A 5,786-nucleotide genomic window follows, 5' to 3' on the forward strand; every position below is an offset into this window, starting at 1 on the left:
ACGTTTCAATGATTGGTTATGTCCTGTGAAGTGAAAAAGTTAACCTTATGAATTTCCTCTTACTACAAAGACTACTGGGAAGATTAATGTTTTCTAATGCTCCAAGTGTTGGAGATTTAAGGCACTGTATTAGTTTTACTGCTCAGTCGACAGCTCAGGTGCAATATGTTCCGGTGAGTCACCAATCAACTGGCTTAAAAGGCTGTTTCATCTATAAAGTCACTATACTCATACATTGCATCACTAGCATAAAATTTAATTATTAGCTGTAAATCTCTGAGATCCTAAGATGATAGTTGCTTTGTAAATTCAGTGTTACACCACAATAGCACTAAAAGAGACTCCAAGATGCCCACCACAAATACACATTACCAAAATTTGTGAATTTACACTTCTGTAAACGTTTTACTTACAAAAGTATGATTTTAGATTTTAGGTTTTTTCTTTGTGTCAGTCAGGATTAGGTTCAACTGAGTATAAGAGAAATCCAATGTAAGGGTGGATTAAACAAGTTGAAGATTTATTTTTCTCTTAAGTAAGATAAATCCAGAGGTAGGCAGTCATGAGTAGGCACTGAATCTTCCTGATGTTATCGGGGACATGGACTCCTTCCATCTTTCCTCTCCATCATCATGGCTTTGGCCATTAAGGTCACATCTTGGTCTTAGTTTGGTTGCTGCAATTCCCACCGTCAAGTTTAGCAAGAAGGAGAAAGGGGCAAGGGAAAAAGAATCAATCAGCTTCCAGGCTAAGTCTGCTCCTTTTTTTAGAGTTTTCCAGAAAGGTACTCTCCAAATCCCTATTTACATCTTACTGGCTATCCCTCTCCAAAATAAGGCTGATAAATTTAGTTGCACAGAAGGGTACTTTGCCATGCCTATGCTATGGGGAGGGCTTTGCTACCAAGGAGTAAGAAGATAGATAGCAGGTTAACAAGTGGTAGTCTCTGCCACACTTTTTTTTAAAAAAACTCTTTTTATGTCTTTCTATGATGTTATAATCATCTATTTTTCATTCACAATTAAAATTTGAGGCAATTTTCAGAGATCTATTACATGTCATTTTAAGTAACTGTTAAAGTATCATTCACTAATAGCTATTTGTTGAATTTTCTTTGTGCCTGACACTTTGATAAGTGAAGAGATGCAAGAATGAACACATCTCACCCTAGAAGTCAGTATACATCGATTCAGTAAAAGGATAATGATTATTAATTTAAATGATGCCTATTTCAAATGGGTTATTCTTGATAATATTGTATTACTATTAGGTAATCAACTACATGTACTATATTAACATAAAAATATGCTTTCCCTTATCAGGTGAATAATTTCATAGTGTTGAGATGCCTGATATAGAATTAAAGACAAATTTTAGATATCAATATGCAAAGCTTTCTCCTTATAGAAAAATTATAGATTTGGTCCAATAATAAAATTTCAAGTGAGTATATTAATATAGCCCTTGCTAATAGAATAATTAAAAATATAACCAAATCCATGTTTTCCAGGATGCTTGACTGGAAAGAGCAAAGAGATAGCACTAGAGGGAAAGCAGACAAATTAAACAATAAAGAAAAACTATAAATATTTGTCAGTATTTTTCAGGTAAAAAAATCAGCCAAGAGAATATCATCTTGCAGAAGACTGGAGCCTTGAACTTCTTGGCAATTCATTTTTTAAAAGTTTCTAGGTATGTTTTTAAGAAACTCTGAAGATTATAGTAACAGGTTGTTATCATGGTGGTATAAATGACAATTCTTATTTTATTGCCTTTAACACACTAGTGACCTGTATTTTATTTCAGGCATAGGATGAAGTTGAAACCAGCCAGCTCCAATTTCAACTGGCTGCAGATTTCTTCAGCTGGCTCCAAATTTCTTTATCTTAAGTATTTGGAGTATTTAAGTATTTAAGTATCACTGGTCTAAGTTAAGGAGACTTACATGAAAAAGGAAAAAAAGTCTATGGAAACACATTTCATTTAGCAAAAATAAAGCTAAAAATTTTTTCATTCCTTTAAAAATCAATTTGACTGGAGGTATCTTTTTTCTTTCTTTCTTTCTTTTTCTTTTCTTTTCTTTTTTTTTTTTTTCAAAGTAGGTGTTGGACATGGAGCCCAAATCAGGGCTTGGACCCATGACCCTTAATCAAGACCTGAGCAAGATCAAGAGTCAGCCATTTAACCAACTGGGCCACCCAGGTGACCCATTTTTAAATGACTATAAGCCATGGGAATACACAACATATACTTTTTCTCATTAGGTTGGTCCCTATCACCCTCTTCAAAGTAGTTCTCCTACCCAGTGGCTATTAGGGATGGAACCCCATTCTCTATTTTGAAAATTAGGATGAGAGTTTAGAAAAATGGATTTCAAGCTGAGGCACATAAGCTTCCTATCCCCATTCAAGATGCATCCTTTAATTTTACTCTTTCTGGTATCCCACATACCTAAGCAGTATCTAGTACCTAACAGAGATAAATATGTATAAATGAATCAGTGAGTGAAAGGTAAAGTTTAAAATGATTTTGCCCATATCCTTCCACCATCTCCCTCTCAAGAACTTCCCTTGAAAGGATGGTCTTTTACTTTCCGAGGACCATACAATGAAGAAAAGTGGTAAAAAGGGTATGAGTTAGAAATGTTTGATAAAATGGCACAGGTCTTTTTTGTATTCTTAGAACTTAGTTGGCATTCTTAGGACTTTGCTAAGGTGTCTTGGAGGAGGAACTCAGGGATTATTTTTTCAGGACCAGTAGATATGTATGGACCACCTGTTGGGTGCTGGGCACTGAGGGTGGGAGCAAGGAATGCAGTGTAAACAGGACATGTTAAGTTCCCTGCTCTAGGTTCAGTTTCTACATCATCAAGGGTATTCCCTGCAAGAATGAATCCTTTTAAGTTTGGTCTAGACAGATGTTTCTGTACTCCCCATCCCTCCTTTTTTCCCCTTTCACCTACCATTTTTTATATTGAGATATAATTATGATATCAACAAACTATACATTTTTTAGTGTACAACTTGAAAAATCTTATATATGCCTACAACCAGGATACAATCACCACAGTCAAGATAATGGACATATCCATAACCCTCCCCCAAAGCTTTCTTTCATGCCCCTTAGTAATCCAACTATCCCTCCCCTTGCCTAGTCCCCTGTACCCAGGCAATAACAATCTACAGTGCCACTACTTAAGTTAGTTTGTATTATCTAGAATTTTATATAAATGGAATCCTCTAGTATATCTGGATTCTTTCATGCAGCAGAATTATTTTGAGATTAACCCATGTTGCATATATCAATAGTTTATCTTTTTAAATTGCAGGGTAGTATTCTATCACATGGATATAAAACAATTTTTTAAAAATTTATTCAGCTGTTGTGGAACATTTAGGTTGTTTCCCATTTTTGGCTATTACATATAAAGCTGCTGTCTTTTGGAAACTAGTTCCTCAAAAAGCTAAACATAATTACCATACCCAACATTCCACTCCTAGATATTTGCCCAGGAGAGATATAAACCTGTGTCCACACAGATTCTTGTGCATGATTGTTCACAGAAGCATTATTCATAAAAGCCAACAAAATGGAAACAACCTAAATATGCATCCCCTGATGAATGGATAAATAAAATGTGATATATTCATAACAATGAAATCCTATTAAGCAATAAAAAGGAATGAATGACTGATACACACTACAACTTTGAAAGCATTATTCTAAAAGAAGCCAGACATAGAAGGCTATATATTGTAGGATTACATTTATATGAAATGTCCAAAATAGACAAATTCACAGAGACAGAAAATAGAGTAGTAGTTGCCAAGGGCAATTATTCCAGCACTGTTTGTTTAAAAGACTAAATTGCCTTTGTATCTTGGACAAAAGTCAGTTGACCATTGTGAGTCTGTTTATTCTTTTCATCTGTTTGTCTGTCTAGATTACTATTACCATTACCATTACCATTCTGCCTTCCTACCAGCAATTTATTAGAATTCTAGTGGTTCCACATCCTTACAGCACTTGGTGTTGTCAGTTTTTTTCTTTTAATTAGCTATTATAGTAAGTGTGTAGTGGTATCTCATGTTTTTAATTTGCAGTAAAATTGGGTGGTTCTTTTTCTGATTCTCCCATCATTTAAAAAAATTTAATTTTCCCTTGTTTCCCAAAAAATAACTACATCAGGTGTGTACCATGGCCTTCTTGTCGTGTTTTCGTGCATTTTTAAGTAAGAGGCAGGCAAGCTTGTAATTGCCATAAGTTTGCCTCAGAATATTAGAAGGCATTGGCTTGAGTTCAGGACAAAACTTTGGAGTCACCTTGACTTTCTCTTTCTCTCATACCCCACATCTGATGTCATTAAATCGTAACAGCTTTACCACTAAAACATCTAGAATTCAGTTTCTCACCACCACTCCACTGTCTTCTCTAATTCCATCTTCTGTAACAACTTCCTAACTGGTGTCACTCCTTTTACCCCAGCCCAATCTACCTCAAATTGCAATACACCTACCAGAGTGATCCTTTGCACAGTAAAGTTTGATCTCCTCACTCTTCTGCTCAAAACATGTCAGAGCCTTGCCAATTCATTAAAAGTCAAAGCCAAAAGTCTTGTTATGGCCTAGGAGACCATGATCTGGCTGGCTATGGCTATTTTCATTTGTTCTTTCCTCTTCTCTTACTTATATCCAGCCGATAGGCCTGCTTGCCCCTACCTTGCTGTTCTTATTAATGAAATACTTTACTGAGGGTTTCTTACTTCATACTTTACCTATTTTCTTCAGTTCGTAATATAAATTGAACAGTTTCCTTTCATCACTGTACCTAAAAAGGAATGAACACAAACTTATACACAAACCACCCTTTCTCTCATTTTCTTCTTCTTTTTTTCCTTCCTCCTTCCCGTTCTGCTTTTACCTTTTTCGTAGTGCTAGTTAACAGGTTACATACAGGAATTCTTTAGTAATAGCTAGTACATTCAGTGCTCACCGTGTTTTAAGCGTTGTATATATTTATTTACTTAATCCTCATAACGGCACCGAGGTAAGCACTTTATTATTCTTATTTTTCCAAGAAGCTGATACACGGATGTTAAGCAATTTCCCCAAATCACACTCCATCAAATGGTACAGCGGGGATTCCATCCCTAGGAGTTCTACTCTGGAGGCCAAGCTGTAAAACGCCATCCAGGACAGCCTTTCTTAATTACTTTGCGATGCTTGTGTCCTGCGCACCCGCTGGAACGTAAGCCGCAAGCGGGAGCTTCTTTTGGAAACTAAGGTTATCCCCCGCGCAGAGAACATTGCCTGCCAGCAGGTCCCTCAATAAACGCTGAAAAGTGGGATAAATTTTAACCCGAAAAAAATTGTCGGGCCCAGCAAATAACTTAAAATCCCGACGGCTCTTTGCGTACTGCCAAGTACCAAGGCTCGGTGGCTGCGGGGAGCAACAACAGAGGTGCCGTGCGGTGCAGCCCGAGAGCAGGCTGGCAGAGGGGATGTGGCTGCAAAAGAACAACTATTTGAGCACAGCTTTCGTTGTCCGAACTGGCTTAAGATTTCATTAAGGAGGTGAAGTAAGGCGCAAGGCGTGAACTCACGCTATAAGGCTAGAAGCAAATTGCTAGAGCTACCAAGGCCATCTCCCGGCACAGCGCGTCCGCGAGACCCGCCCAAGTGCGCGCGCTCCCTGTCCAGTACGCGGTGGGATTGGCTCTCTGGCCCTGCCTATCTCGGTGGCCCCGCCCCGCAAGGTAACCCGGAAGCGGTTGTGAGGCCACCCCG

Source organism: Neovison vison, chromosome 7, assembly GCF_020171115.1.
Source record: "Neovison vison isolate M4711 chromosome 7, ASM_NN_V1, whole genome shotgun sequence".
NCBI lineage: Eukaryota > Metazoa > Chordata > Mammalia > Carnivora > Mustelidae > Neogale > Neogale vison.